The 16,790-nt window shown below is 46.3% G+C and overlaps 1 long non-coding RNA gene across 1 annotated transcript; it reads left to right on the forward strand.

Moving 5' to 3' along the window:
• Window positions 1–2,124: 2,124 nt before the first annotated feature.
• LOC141041662 (uncharacterized) lies at window positions 2,125–5,005 on the forward strand. Its single transcript, XR_012202595.1, has 6 exons — window positions 2,125–2,272; window positions 2,524–2,890; window positions 2,987–3,234; window positions 3,330–3,542; window positions 3,621–3,713; window positions 3,786–5,005. It is a non-coding gene; the product is annotated as an uncharacterized lncRNA (long non-coding RNA).
• Window positions 5,006–16,790: the final 11,785 nt, after the last annotated feature.

The following is a 16,790-nucleotide window of genomic DNA, read 5'->3' on the forward strand; positions in this document are numbered from 1 at the left end:
CGAGACACCTTCAGTATATGCAGTGTGATATTAGTTGCATCTTTGATATGATTTATAGCATGCGCTGCTTCTAATTTGTTGAAATGTCATTTATGATGGGACATTTTTAACTTGGCAGAGTCATATTGGTTGCATCTTTCACGTGGTGTCTAGCTTGCATTGCTTCTTATTTGGTGAAATGGTTTCTGCTTAGTTTACACAAACAGTTGTGAATATGCCATGCCGTCCTGTTTTTCGTATTATTCCATCCTGGAATCAAGTGTTTGCCTTACATCAAAGTAGTGATTGTCAGTATCATGCACGAATGAGTTCTGAAGAGTGAATTTTATTGCTTTTTCTTGTCGGTTTTACTTGACAATTTAAAATCAATAAAGCGGAAGGAAGTTAGCAAGGCAGCGGATGAAGGTGCTCCTTGTTAGGGAATGTAGTAATTTCAAAAAAATTCTACGCACACGCAAGATCATGGTGATGCATAGCAACGAGAGGGGAGAGTGTTGTCCACGTACCCTCGTAGACCGAAAGCGGAAGCGTTAACACAATGCGGTTGATGTAGTCGTACGTCTTCATGATCCGACCGATCAAGTACCGAACGTACGGCACCTCCGAGTTCAGCACACGTTCAGCTCGATGACGTCCCTCGAATTCCGATCCAGCCGAGTGTTGAGGGAGAGTTTCGTCAGCACGACGGTGTGGTGACGATGATGATGTTCTACCGACGCAGGGCTTCGCCTAAGCACCGCTACGATATTATCGAGGTGTAATATGGTGGAGGGGGGCACCGCACACGGCTAAGAGATCAATGATCAATTGTGTGTCTATGGGGTGCCCCCCTGCCCCCGTATATAAAGGAGCAAGGGGGGAGGTGGCCGGCCAAGGAGGAGGGCGCGCCAAGGGGGGAGTCCTACTCTCACCGGGAGTAGGACTCCTCCTTTCCTTGTTGGAGTAGGAGAGAAGGAAAGAGGGGGAGAGGGAGAAGGAAAAGGGGGCTGCACCCCTTGTCCAATTCGGACCAGAGGGGGGGTGCGCGCCTCCTTCCTTTTGGCCTCTCTCCTCTATTCCCGTATGGCCCAATAAGGCCCAATACTTCTCCCCGACGAATTCCCGTAACTCTTCGGTACTCCGATAAATACCCGAATCACTCGGAACCTTTCCGAAGTCCGAATATAGTCGTCCAATATATCGATCTTTACGTCTCGGCCATTTCGAGACTCCTCGTCATGTCCCCGATCTCATCCGGGACTCCGAACTACCTTCGGTACATCAAAACACAAAAACTCATAATATAACCGTCATCGAACTTTAAGCGTGCGGACCCTACGGGTTCGAGAACAATGTAGACATGACCGAGACACGTCTCCAGTCAATAACCAATAGCGGAACCTGGATGCTCATATTGGCTCCCACATATTCTACGAAGATCTTTATCGGTCAAATCGCATAACAACATACGTTGTTCCCTTTGTCATCGGTATGTTACTTGCCCGAGATTCGATCGTCGGTATCTCAATACCTAGTTCAATCTCGTTACCGGCAAGTCTCTTTACTCGTTCCGTAATACATCATCCCGCAACTAGCTCATTAGTTACAATGCTTGCAAGGCTTATAGTGATGTGCATTACCGAGTGGGCCCAGAGATACCTCTCCGACAATCGGAGTGACAAATCTTAATCTCGAAATACGCCAACCCAACAAGTACCTTCGGAGACACCTGTAGAGCACCTTTATAATCACCCAGTTACGTTGTGACGTTTGGTAGCACACAAAGTGTTCCTCCGGTAAATGGGAGTTGCATTATCTCATAGTCATAGGAACATGTATAAGTCATGAAGAAAGCAATAGCAACATACTAAACGATCGTGTGCTAAGCTAATGTAATTGGTCAAGTCAATCACATCATTCTCCTAATGATGTGATCCCGTTAATCAAATGACAACTCATGTCAATGGCTAGGAAACATAACCATCTTTGATCAACAAGCTAGTCAAGTAGAGGCATACTAGTGACACTCTGTTTGTCTATGTATTCACACATGTATCATGTTTCCGGTTAATACAATTCTAGCATGAATAATAAACATTTATCATGATATAAGGAAATAAATAATAACTTTATTATTGCCTCTAGGGCATATTTCCTTCACTCCTTCCAAATGGAGGGCCTCTACAGATTCTACTCCTCCATCCCCCAAGATGATTTCGAAGACAACACATGCATAGACACTCAACGTAGCTGTGTTGGTGATGAGCACGTCTCCCCTAGTGCACCATCACAGGTGCTCCCTCTAACTTGGCACTGTTATATGTGGTTGCATGTTATTTATGATGTCTAGCTTGTATTGCTTCTAATTTTGTTGAATTTCATCTGCTTACTTTACACATTATACTTGTGACTAAGACACGTGTTCCTATTTCTAGAACATACAATATCTGTCTATCACACCATGTTCTTACATCAAAGTACATTTGTTCTGAAGAACTAAATTGTTATTCGTTTTTCTTGTTGGCTTGACTTAACATGGCACAGAGAAAGAGGAAGCAAGACAGAACGACAGGGAAAGGGAAGCGGACTAATCCTGCAGATTCTGCTGGTACTGATGGTGCAATAGAAGGTCAAAGTCCAGTGGAAAATTGTACCGACAGGGTATACCGTGCTACACGAGCTGCAGAACAAGCCAAACAGAAACAAATAGCTGTCACCAAACAAGCAGAGACAGCCCTAGTTGTTGCAACACCTTCCACAGTACCACCAGCTGCACGATTTACTCGTTCGTCAACTCAGCTAGTAGCACGTTCCCAAGCTCCCTTGCCACCTGACACTACTTCCGAAGCACTCTTGACACAAGATGAGTTGGCAAGATCAGATGAACTTTGTGAGCTTCAACAGCAAGAAGGTAGTTGCTGGAGTCAAGTTACAGTTGCATGCTTCTTTATATGTAGTCTCACGGTTTGATGTACACTAACACTTGCTATGTTTGTTGTTGGACTAGCACCTAAGCGCAAGAGGAAACAAACATCAGGGATAATGCTCGATAGGCTAACTAAATCTAGAGGAGGAAGAATGGAGATCCGTTTTGAGGCAGGTTTAAAAAGGCCACGTGATGCTACAGAGTCAGCCAAGTTAGTATCAGAGGTAGCGGTTGCTGTTAGGTGTCATGTACGTATCCTCACAACATGGATTTAGTACAGGAATGACAAAGACGAAACCCAGTTCAACACCTTCCTCGACCATTTATCTGTAAGTATGGTTATGTATGGAAACTAGTAATATCGTCTTGCTCTGTCCAATACTTTCTAGGTTGCTGATAATGAGACTCCCATAATTTTCAACAGATGAGGTTCAAGTTGGATAGCCAAGATGATGCAACCAGACAAGCTTGCACCCATGTTTTCAGGTCTGCTCTGCGACAGTATCGGTATAACTTGAGGAAAACTCACTTTAAAGGCAAGGCTAACAGTGAACTTGCCCAAACATCTCCAGTGGAAAATATATCTGATGAAGACTGGAGAGGCCTCGTTAAACACTGGTCCGATCTGAAGTATCAGGTACATTATATATATGTCATCAGATCACATGTTGAAGTCCTATTTACGCATGTGCCACACAAATCTATCTTCTTGTAGGTGAACTGTTCAAAGAACAAGGCCAACCGTAGGAAAGTGAAATTCCAACAAACAACAGGATCTCGTAGCTATATTGCACACTGCGAGGCTCTTGTAATTAGCTGCTGTTTCACTCTTTTCGCTGTACCATATTATCAGATCTATATTGACTTGTTCCAAATGCAGAGGAAAGCCCGCAAGGACCAAAAAGTACCTGAATCAAATGCTGTGGAAATCTTCAAGGACTATCACACCAGCAAGAAGAAGGGCATGGCTACACCAGTCAACGCCGCTGTTGTAAGTCCTTAATCCTCATGCATTTTAACTACTACTTACTCTGACTTGTGCCTTGAACTGCATGGTTTGCAGCCAATGTCTATTACTCTTTTCAATTTTATACACAATTGTCTTAGCGTATCATTGCACCTTACAAGGTTTAAAAGAGAGGAGTGATGTTCCTTTGATCTTGACCTATAATCTAGTTCCGTGCTGGACTTGCCCACACGATGTTACAATTGCCTGTTTGTCTGTTCTCAGTTGTTTTGTGATATGAATGATGTCATACTATGCTTACCGTATTATAAACTTCGTCTCTTTATCCTTAGCCCTCAATACAATGTGAAGAAATAGACAATACATTAGCGATGGTACATGGTCATATGTTTGGAACCTGATTTTATTATGTACTTTGCAATAAAATACAACTATTATTTTACATGGGTTCACCAGAATAAGTTCTGTATATAGACCAAAGCTATTTTGTTTGGTTTTGCTGCCTCCTTAATATCTTCTGTTCTGGTACTACTAATGTAAAACCACAACTTTTCGGCGAGCTATGGAAAAAATGGTGGAACCGCCATCTTCTGAAGGTGGCGAGGCAACTATAACCGCAATGTCAGCTCTTGCTGCAGTGGGTCAGTACCTGTCCACTAACAGTGCCAAAAGCACGTTCATGCGTAATACTGGCTTGGTTGTTAAGGCAATCTCGTCCAAACTGCCTCATGATCAAGATATGCAAGCTCAAAACAATGTTGTATCTGCGCTCCAGACACAAGTCCATTCCCTAACAGAGACACTTTGTGAAACAAGGAGAGACATTGTTCGATGTTGTCAAGATATGCATGGTTTTGAAACCAGACTATCAGACATTTGCTATGTTGTTCAGGAGCCTAGGAGAACTGACGGTGAAGGTTATGGTGCTCCATCGGACAATACAGCATGAAAACGTAACAGTCAGGTCAAATGAACTGAGCTTCTGAACTTCTGGTGGTGCATTTATCTACTAGACTGTTAACTTTTATGCCAACCTTCCTTTTGTTTTATAGTTGTAATTTGTTTTGGTGCGATACAAAATTTGTTCTTAACGTGCAGCCACCGGCTGAAGAAAGCAGCAAGCCATTTTTGTATAGTGTAGGGTGTTCCCTATATTTGCACTGGTGGCGAACTTTGATGCCCACCGGTTGTAGTTAACATGGACCTCCTACGGGACGTAGAAACAATGGGCCTTCTAAGGGTCGTAGAAACAATGGGCCTTCTACGTGGCGTAGAAACAATTGGCCTTATACGGGTCGTAGACACAATGGGCCTTCTATGGGCCGTATCATCAATGGGCCTTCTACGGGCTTATGATCGGTTGACCAAACATGGGCCAATAACAGACCACATTATGGCCGTAAATGGGCTAGAGTTGAAATCGTCCGTTCATGGGCCGACCATAACGGGCCGTCGTTAATCGGCCGTATTTTGATGACGCTATGAAAATGGCCCAACGTATTAACGGGCCACAAACGGTCCGACTGTAACCACGGGCTGAATTTGGCCCACAAGCAGAAAATGACAGTAACAGGCCATAAGTAAACGAATGTGGAAATGAGCCCAAGAATAAATGGGCCCCGAGAAGGCCGAAAGATAACATGGGCTGGAAACGGCCCAACGGAATAATGGGCCGTTAATGGGTATAAAGTGATACACTGTTCATTACGGGCCAGTTTTACCACGGGCCGTTAATGGGCCGAGAGTAATAAGGGCCTCATATGGGCCAAAAGACGTCATGGGCCATACATGGGCCGGAAGTTAAAACGGGCTGGAATTATATTGGACGGCCCAGATGACGCTACTGGGCCTAATTCGGATAGGTCGTAAACGGGCCCTGGGTTAGCGGGCTGTAAATGGGCTATATGCGAATAGGCCTTTAACAGGCTTGACGTGGGCCGGCCCGCCACCTTTTGACCAAGTCAAACGGGCCGGCCTTTTCACAGGAATGGGCCTCTGTTGGGCCGTGCCACGTGTCGACGTATCATAGGTGCTTTGGGTCCAATGAGTGGATGACATCTATCCCAACGGTGAGCCGACACGTGTTTCCTCCAGCCAATGATGATTTTACACATGGAAAATCCCCATTGGTCGGGGCTGTTAACGGGTTATCGGATCCAGAACCGGACCCGATAGCTTAACGGCGTTCCGTTACGGTGGATGCCACGTGTCGGTCACCCTTGACGAAAGCACTTCTGTGACGCGCGATTTATCGTCATGGAAGTGGACACTTCCGTGATGATAATTTTGGTAATGTCATGGAACACTTCTACGACAGCACAGGTATGACTATCTTGATTCTGTCATAAATTTGTCATGAATGTACATGCATGACAGAAAACGTGACCTACTGTGACAAACACGTATCATCACGGAAGTGTATTTTTTTTGTAGTGGTTTATCACAGGCATATCATTTAGCATTACACACAACAGGTCATCAACCCACAACGACAACGAGGATACATTATAAATACTAAAGTTTTCATCACACAACAAATAACAAGCAATGGAATGAACTTCAGCTCAACCAATCCTCGACGTTGGAAACACTTGCTTTGAACCAGAAGAGCTTCTCTAGGAAGGGCCAGCTATTGTCAATCTCGAGACCAACGCAGGACTGATCATCCAGGCTGAAACGGCCTATTTCATGACCCATATTGTGATAGCCACGGTAGGGAACCATAGCAATGTCCGAGGTATAGATACAGTTGCTTCTCATAAATTCTAGTAACGTTGTGTCAACAGCAGCTGGATCGCCTTTCACCATCATTGGATAGTTTTGTCCAAGGAAGAGTGAGTTTCCTCCAAGAGTATCAATACTAAAGCAGGGAGAAGGTGTTGGCACTAGCACAGTAGTATCCATCCCGAATACCCTGCAATGGATGTTGGAATAGGTCCGGAGAGTGCGACCATGGGAGACAACACCTGCTTCCTTAGTAACATCAGCGGTGCCCTATATACAGACAAGAAGAGGTGATCCATCGGAATAAGTTGCCAGGCGCCACTGAGTATATGGGTCCTCATGCTTGTGATCATCATCATCGTCATCTCCCCCTTGGTTATAAATTTTTTCAAGTATAGGTGGTGGAATGTTCACAGGACCTTGGAAACACAAGAAGGTTAATTGGTAAAGGGAAACTAGCTAACCCGCATGCATGTGGATGAAACAATTATAATTACGGTGGAAGACAAACGTACCGAAAGCACCAGGATTCCATGCAAAAATGGTGTCACAAGTGATGGCAGCAAACACAAGACCCTCGTATTGAATTGCATCACAGTACACATCCGTGTATAGAAACTGATTTTTGAGCAATATCCATCAAGTCATAGTATGAAGGACGGTAACAAGCTTGTCGAAGATAACGACAACACAAGCATTCCTATAACCCCAAGAGCGGTCGGGAACTCGATAAATTCCTATCTTCTATAGACGACAGTCACCATGATTGTAGTTGAACGTACGTAGAATACCGGTGTGCTCAACCTCTGGGCAGTCTGAGATTTTTGGAAGTGGAACCCGGTGACGAGTGTACACATTCACAAGTTCCCACTCGCAGTTGTACCCAATATAAACAACCCAATCTCCATTTGCACCTGTCCAAGCCTTATCCTCAAGCGATGGCATCTTAACATCACACGTATCATTATCAAGCGGCATCAACTTGCACAAGGCGAGACCTCCGTCGTCCGCGCGCCAGTCAGCAGGGTCACGGCGAAGAAGATAGGGGAGATCAAACCGCTCCTGGACCCTTGGGTTCCTTGTAATGATGTATTAGTTGAGTCGAGAATGGTCTTGAACGAACCTGCCATGCTAGCCGAGGTGATGACGTCGCACCGATCAATGAGTTCCTCCACCACGTAATCTTTCAGATCAGGGCAAGAATAACGGGGTCGTTTCCGGCCTGTTCCCTCCATGGAGAAGACGATCGACCATTGGCAGAAGGAAGGGTGAAGGCAAATGGAGGAGGGAGGAAGAGCGTGCGAGAACAATTCCAAATTGAGAGGGAAAGGTGAAGAGGCGGTGGACGGTTGCCACGGTACACGAAGAGGCGCCCCGACCTACATAGATGTCCGTTCAGAAATTGTACAAAAGGACTCGCCGTCGTCTCACTGACATGTTGGAACGGGACCACATGTCAACGAAACATGGTGTGTAATTTCTCGTGCAAAATGCGATCTGGCCGCGTTGGCCCGAGGTGCCACATTAGTTATCGACCTTTATTTTTTAATGGCGTGTCGTTCAGTTTTGAAGCACGACTAACTGGTACTGTATGCACAGAAAATATAAACTACTCTACCACTACTCCACCTCTAGTACTAGTATCAAAAAAGATATATAGGCTGGAGCTTCAGCGCTTTCTTGCTAAGGGCTGCCCACTTGCTTCTCACACTATCACCCTCTCTCCAGATCTAAAAAGACGGCCTCTCTCTCCCTCCTCACCGGTGGTCTCAGATCCATCAGGGAAGAAAAGGACGTGCAGCGTTGATGCACTTGTCGTCGGCGAGCGAGGTCACGCACTGACGACAAGGTCGTCCTCTCAGACCTAGCACCCGCGTGGGATGGCCTCTGTCCCCAAGCTCGCTGCCATAGTGTGTGCGGAGGACGACGACCACGAGCGAAGCCACTTCCCGCCGACCCTCAAGTATGCTACCTCTTTTCGAACCATACCCTTGTTCTATTGCCCCATCTGCCACGTCGCTGCATGTGGATCTTTTTCCACAACACCATCTACCCAATTTGCTATCCTATGCTCTGCTGGTCACGCAAACAAAAACCTTAATTTGCACTATTAAGGGAAACCCTACTTCATGCAGACTAATCCATGTCTAGGTTGAATAAGGAAAGGAAGGGAGAAAGTACTGTCCAAGAGACTAGGCATCGAACCCGCATCTAGGTTGAAAAGGGCAAAATCAGTAGCTAAGGAACGAGTCTCGTGTCTCTTGGTTGAAAAAGGGTGAAAAAGGGTAGAAAGGCATGACAACGCAATAGAGAATGACCAGGTCGATCGGTTTGTTGTCCTCACATAGGAAAAAGGTGGCTAAAGAGAACAAAAATGGGGCGTTGTCCACATATGCTGCCTGGATATTTGTTGCTCTGGGCACCACTCTATGCGTCTGTGGAGGTACATCGTACTGGTGCGCCCACTGTCCGAATGGGCATCCCATGCTCTTATTGCCACTTTTTTGCTGTTAGTATAACGCCAGCAGTAAAGTCAAGCAATGCTACTGCTAAAGTGATGACACATTTAACTAATGCCGCACTCAATCTAATGCCACCGATAAATTTAAGCAATGCCAATTAATGTCACTGGATTATTTCAAGGTTAGCTGTTGATTGTGGATGTATTAAAGATTTTTTAGCTAAGGCATTCTAATGCTATTGCACAGCCAGTATACCAAAGATGAAACTTGTTACTACCTTCAGATTTTTGCACTGTTACTGCTTATAGATTACATACCTGTCGATTACATACCTGACATCATGATGTAATATTAAGCCATTTCTTTTTTGTACAGTGTCACTGAATTGTCAAGGCGGTGATGGCATTTTATTGTAGTTGAACTGCACAAAATATGCTTAAAAGAAGAGGAAAGGTCAGGAATGGTTCACTTTTTCAGAAAAAACTACATATGCCTTCCTGACATCAGCCGCCGTTGCCTTATTTATTCCTTCAAACAGGTGGTTAGAAACAGTCTTGCTACCTTTTCCCATTAAGAAATTGGAATGCTTATATTTGTGAGTCTATGCTTCAACTAGTGCCACTTTTATAGTAATCACACTTTCAATATCTATGCAAACAGGGATGCTCGATTTTAGTGGAACTGCACAAAAAGTCCAAATGGTTCAACATTAGGAGCATGTTTTCTTCCAAACCTTATATCCAATTGGTGGCACTATGAGCTGTTCATTACGAAGGTACATGGTTTGCTACTATCTTGCTACTCTTTTTGTAATGTCATTAGATAGTAATCTTAGTGGTTTGCATGTGAATTTATTGGCAGGGTGGACCTACATTGGAGGTGCATGACATGATTCAATGATTGGACGCTCAATTTCGGTTGTATCAATTTCACCTTGTCCATCACTGCGAACATGGATATCCTTGGTTTGATGAAGAATAGGTGTTATATTTCTGCTCTGAACCAGCAAATCAATTCAGTACGAAATTGTCCAGGGCCAAACATGATAGTATCAAATTGTCCAGTGCAAAACATGACAGATGCTAAGCGGAAGAGGCGTGTTTAAACCTAAAATACAAGGTGGGGTATATGTTTACTAGCTGGTTGATATTTGTGCAGACAGATGTCTGCCCGAACAAACAAAGTGACTGCAATTTTGATGGAACTGCACAAAAGAATAGTATAGTCACTGCATGCAGTGCCATTTGAAAATAGACACAGAAAGACTGGATAGTCACTTCATGGACTGCACAAAAGTAGTATTGTACTATTTATTGGCCAACACTAGGTGCTTCAGCGCTTTGGTCTGATTATACAATGTGCATCATTTTGCCTAAGTTAAAGTTTGTATTCCGAAAATAGTCTCGTCGTGTGATCGAGAGAAGACCAAATCATATTGCAGTGGATGTTCCTCCGTCATGTGTGGTTCATTCTCATGGTTCCATCTGTTGGTGAAGCCACTTACATTTGCAAGAGGAATTGTAGACTTCACAAACAAATTTGTCTTTCACTCTGTACTGAATGTCGGCCCAGAGAACCATCCATGTTAGTAGGAAGAATAGATGTTTTTTCTAGATCTTTGCTTTTGGAGCTACATATTTGTATATGATCTGTGAATCATTGAGATGCATTAACATGTTACTAGTTGGTTGTGAATTTGGGCTACTAATGTGAACATATTACAATGCCAGGCCTATGAGTCTCGTGTGAACATTTCGAACGGATCGGCTCTTACTACTATGCACAGCATGTCCTGATTTCTGTGTTCTTAGTGTTTACAAGTTACTAGCAATTCCTTATTTCTATTCGCTCAGTGTTTACAAGTTACTTATTGATCACTAGCTAGCCTACTAATACGCTCCTGGCAGTTTTAGTTGCAACGCAAGATCCAAAGGTGGCAGTTTTCTGAATAAAAATGCCTACCTCTGAAGAAACTGACAAGCTGTCCTGAAGAAAATGCTATGCGAATCTGAAGAAACTGCCAACAAAAACGTTCGCAAATGCCTTATCTCCCAGCGAACGTTCATCAGCTAATGCGATCCTACACGTACACTATCCGACCTACTCGATCCTACACGAATAAATAGCGGATCATGCACGTACTATCTCCTTTCCGAGTTGCAGGGCTCAATTCAAATATCTCACCAACCAAGGTAGATGATGAGTGGTGGAATCATTTTTGACAAGGAGGGAGTACCTCATCTAGATTATTCGAGTGCACTCGTTTGACCGTCATGCCGATGTGCGACCCAACACGAATGGGACGCACCACTGATGGGACGGGATGACACATCAGTTTTTCTAGTTTTCCACGGTAAGCTGGCAAGCTAAGCCATGCCTACTTATGCAATGAATTCCGATGACCATCGCGTTTCCCGCGACATGCTGCTTCAACTACCTTGGTTGGTGAGATTTTTGATGACCGTCGCGTTTCCCGCGACATGCTGCTACACGTACACTATCCGCCTATAATTACTGGTTCCCGGCGTTCTCCAGTAGCACCGTCACCCAACTCGTCCTATCGGCTCCCCTCACAACCCCCACCGGCCTGACGTCGCTCGCCAGTTGCCCTCGCTCTCGCCACGACCGTCATGCCCCCGACCGTCTGCAATAGGCGACGCCAGAGGCACTCACCGCCGGAGCTAGTGTTCAGTTATTCATCGGAAGGAAGACGGAGGGAGGAGGCATTCTATCGGTCTTTAGATGGCAATGCAGAGATCGAGGACTTGTTGGAGCGTGACCGCCTGGCGGAGGAGCAGCGTATGACCGATTTGCGCCGCCAGCGGGGCATGGAGCAGCAGTGCACCGCCGCTTTGAGTCACGAGCAGAGCGCCCACGACTGGGCCGACTACGTGGAGGTCGGCGCCCGGTAAATAGTCCTAGAGGATGTCGGGTACGCACGCGTGCGTGACGCCGAATTTTACTACCAGCTCGTCAAGTGGGTTTCCCGCTTAGAAGCCGAAGCTTCGGTGGATCACGCCGGCATGGAAAGGGCCAACGCGCGCGAGCAACGCGCCCTATCGCACCTCCGGCAAGTCCGAGGTGAGGAGGAGGACATTGGTGCCGGCATATAGCATGTACCGCAGATGGTGGCCGACATCGTCTAGTTAGCTAGGAGTAAGTCAGTACTTGTATACTATAGTATTAGTGGGAGTAGATAGTTAACTTGGCTATGATGGTTGTCAACGTGGAAGTTCAGTACTCTATATCTGGTCAGACTTGTTACTTTGCTCTGTATGTTGAACTTTATGTGTGAACGTATGGAATGGGCTGTTATTTTTTAAAATGGGTTGTATTTGTCCGCCACGGGTTTAGAGGCTGACATCTGGGCCTACTAGATTGACGCGTACACAATTAGGAGATGATTGTACGTGGAGAGGATGACAGCAGGGACCCACCAGGGTCATGGCAGTACGCAAGCAAGTGCCTCCTTATTTCAAGCCAGAAAAATGGTTCCTCCTAATGGATTTCTGACATCTGGGTCCCATGCCATTGTCAACGTAGTCAATAAACGAGAGAATTGCACAACGAGCGGCTGCACGAGGGACCCAGTAGCTTGCCCAGTTTTTTTGAGGGAAGTAGCTTGCCCAGTTATCTTTTTTTAGACAGAAGCAGGGTGTCAACTAGGCTGTGCGGGGCACTCTCGCCTGTCTAGCCAGCCTTTTCTTTTATGTTTACCACAAGACCAGCCCAGTAGTTTTATTCTCTCTAAATATGGCTAGCCCAGTTTTTTTGTTCTTTTGCAGAATACCCAACCGAGGCCTACTTGCTTTGTCAGCCCTGCTGGGCTACAGATCTTTCAAGACGAGAAAATGGGCTATCGGTAATGAGAAATGAGCCGTACATTTTTAAAACAAATCAAACTGGCAATTAGTTTCATTTTTTTCATTTCGACATTTTAAATTCCATTGATTTATATGCGTGGACAATTATTTGGATTTTATATTGATATGAATTTATTTTTCAAATTAGTTTGAATGTGACTTGAAATGTCGGGATTAAAAACAGTTGACCGCACCAAAATATGCAAAATTTCATATAATTTTTAAACGTGGCCACAGTATGGGCTGTAATGCTAACAAAAAGAAGATGGGCTCCAAAACAATCATTAAGAATTAGCGAATGGGTTGTAAATTATTAGAAATAATGGCAGATGGGTTGTATGTTGTTTTCCACACATTTGAGGCAGACTTGTGCGCCTACTATAGGTTGACGCGTACGCTTTCCTAAAAAAAGGTTGACGCACACGCAATGCCGTGTCAACTTAGTCAACACACGAGAGCAGTGACTGTTGGATGTCCATCCAACGGCCGTCGTGCTTCTTCAATCTCTGCTCTTCCTGCTCCAGCCGCTCAAACAAGCGCCGGCCTGAAAGTGCAACTATCCCTGGGTGGTTTTGGTAATGATGAACAACATATAGCTCATTGAGCTAACACTATTTCAAGATAAATATTTCAGGAAAGCTCAATGATTGGCATGGCATGGATTAGAAAGTGGACCCCTCAAAATGCTAAGGACAAAATATTGGCTCAATCTCAAAGCACAAGACTCTACATTTTATTTTTAGTGATCCAAGATCACATTGAGTCCATAGGAAAAGCCAATACTATCAAAAGGGGGTGAGGTGTTGCTTAATGAGTTTCTTGCTTGAAATGCTTAGTGATATGCTCCAAAAACCCTCAACTACTTTCTCATATCCACATATGTCCCAAACCAAAAGTCAAACTCAGCCCCACCGAAACTTTCTATCCGGCGCCATCGAGTTCTCTTGACATAGCCCCACAAACCCTAGTCACTTCGGTCTCACCGATAGGGATCTCGGTCTCACTGAGATGGGATTGCAAACTCTCTGTTTCCCTTCGTAACATTTCGGTCTAACCAAGATGAGTGATCGGTCCCACCGAGTCTGCAATGCAAACTCTCTGTTTCCCTTTCGTAACGCTTCGGTCCCACCGAGACGAGCGAATCGGTCCCATCGAGTTTGCCTGACCAACTCTCTGTTTGGCTATTACCAAAATCGGTCCCACCGAGTTTGTGTAATCGGTCCCACCAAGATTATGTTATGCCCTAACCCTAATGAAATCGGTCCCACCGAGTTGACATATCGGTCCCACCAAAATGCCTAACGGTCACATTATGAACCAAATCGGTCTAACCGAGTTTTCGGATTCGGTTCCACCGAGTTTGGTGATTTGTGTGTAACGGTTAGATTTTGTGTGGAGGCTATATATACCCCTCCACCCACTCTTCATTCGTGGAGAGAGCCATCAGAACATGCCTACACTTCCAACATACATTTTCTGAGAGAGAACCACCTACACTTGTGTTGAGGTCAAGATATTCCATTCCAACCACATAAATCTTGATCTCTAGCCTTCCCCAAGTTGCTTTCCACTCAAATCATCTTTCTACCAAATCAAACCCTATGAGAGAGAGCTGAGTGTTGGGGAGACTATCATTTGAAGCACAAGAGCAAGGAGTTCATCATCAACACACCATCTATTACCTTTTGGAGAGTGGTGTCTCCTAGATTGGCTAGGTGTCACTTGGGAGCCTCCGTCAAGATTGTGGAGTTGAACCAAGGAGTTTGTACGGGCAAGGAGATCGCCTACTTCGTGAAGATCTACCCTAGTGAGGCAAGTCCTTCGTGGGTGATGGCCATGGTGGGATAGACAAGGTTGCTTCTTCATGGACCCTTCGTGGGTGGAGCCCTCCGTGGACTCGCGCAACCGTTACCCTTCGTGGGTTGAAGTCTATATCAACGTGGATGTACGATAGCACCACCTATCGGAACCATGGATAAAAAATCTCTGTGTCTACATTGCGTTTGCTCCCTCCAAACTCCTCCCTTTACCTTCATATGAAATTGTTTTACATTTCGCTCCTATACTCTTAGAATTGCATGTGCAGGTTGTTTACTTGATTTATGCTAAGTTGCTAAAATCTGCCAAGACTTAAAATTGGGAAAAGGCTAGATTTTTATTTGGTCAAGTAGTCTAATCACCCCCCCTCTAGACATACTTTCGATCCTACACGGTCGGATTGCCTGCTCCCTCCTCCCGTGCCCGGCTGTGCTGCCGCGCAGGCCTCACCGCCCCACCATACTCCCATCGCTGGCCTAGCCATCCCTCTACTCACCCACACCTGCTGTTATTCTCCGACGACGGCAGACGAACCAGTAAACCCTCGTACTCCCCTTCGCGTGGGAAACAACTACCGAGTCTTGCCTGGCTCCGTGTCGTTCCCTTCCTAGGCCTCGCCGTCGTCCACCACCCTGGTGCTCTCGGCGCGGCGTGGTCAACGAACGATATCCATCGGAACTGGACTGTACGTGGAGAGGCTGACAGCTGGGTCCATGGCCGCACGCAAGGAAATGCCTCCTTATTACGCCAAAATAATGATTCCTCCACCTGACAGCTTGGACCCATCGGAAGGGCCTCTGTATTTCGTGAAAAAACGTTCCCCCCGTTGTCAGCTCGGACCCACCAGCTATATCTTCGCACGCAAGGAAGTGCCTCCTTATTACGCACAAAAAATGAATACTCCCCCTGCTAGCTGGGACCCACCGTAGTGGGAGGCTGACTTGTGGGCCTACTAAGTTGACGGGGATGGAGGGCTTTGTCAACTTAGTCAATATGAACGATTCTAGCTCTAGTGACCGTACGATGTCCATCCAACGGCCGTAGTGCTTCTTCAACATCTGGTCTTCTTGCTCCAGCCGCCCAAACCAGCGCCGGTCGTGCCCCGTGCTCCTGCCTCGCGTGGCCGGTTGTGCTGCCATGGAGGCCTCACCGCCCCCTACTACTCCCATCGCTGGCCAGGCCATCCCTCTACTCACCCAGACCCCCTGTTATTCTGCGGCGATGGCAGCCTCACACTGCAGCCGCACCAGTGAACCCTCGTACTCCTCTCCGCGTGGGCATCCACTGTCGCGTCTTCCCCGGCTCCGCGTCGTCCCCTTCCTAGGCCTCGCTGTCGTCCACCGCCTTGGTGCCCTCGGCGGCATGGTCATTGTCGTCAAGGAACGACTTCCATTGGAAGAGTACTGTACGTGGAGAGGCTGACAGCTGGATCCACGACCGTAGCATGGAAGTGCCTCCTTATTACGCGCAAAATAATGATTCCTCCACCTGACAGTAGGGACCCACCGGACGGGCCACCGTATTTTGTGAAAGAATGTTTCCCCCTGACTGTTGGGACCCTCCAGCTACAGCTTCGCACGCAACAAAGTGTCTGACCGTTGGGACCCACCTGGTCGAAGCGAACATAGCGTTGTCATTCTGGTCGCGAACGTGTACGTACATACTAGTCGATCGTGGCCGAGTAAGGAAGGGCACATGTCGTAGTAGAGGCGCGCACGTAGCATGTACACGTACGTACAGCCAGGGTGCAAGAAAGTAAATACGGCCACGTACATACATACAGGCGGGGTCTCGAACGCCTACTCGCGCATACGTACGGCCAGGGCTCGTGTACCTGGCTGGGTCGGAACGGAGAAACTGCATCGTCATCGTGTTCATCGGGAGCCAACCGGCTTGGACGGAACAGCCGATCGAAACGAGGCCTGGCGTACCGTAGAACAGAGGAAACGACCTTGTGTTCGACCGGCCACGGTCGAAACGGGATCCTGTTCATCGGGAGGGGTCTGGGGTACCGCAAAACGGAGGAAACGGACTTATCTTGGACCTCCTAC

The sequence above is a fragment of the Aegilops tauschii genome, chromosome 2 (genome assembly GCF_002575655.3).
Source record: "Aegilops tauschii subsp. strangulata cultivar AL8/78 chromosome 2, Aet v6.0, whole genome shotgun sequence".
Lineage (NCBI taxonomy): Eukaryota > Viridiplantae > Streptophyta > Magnoliopsida > Poales > Poaceae > Aegilops > Aegilops tauschii.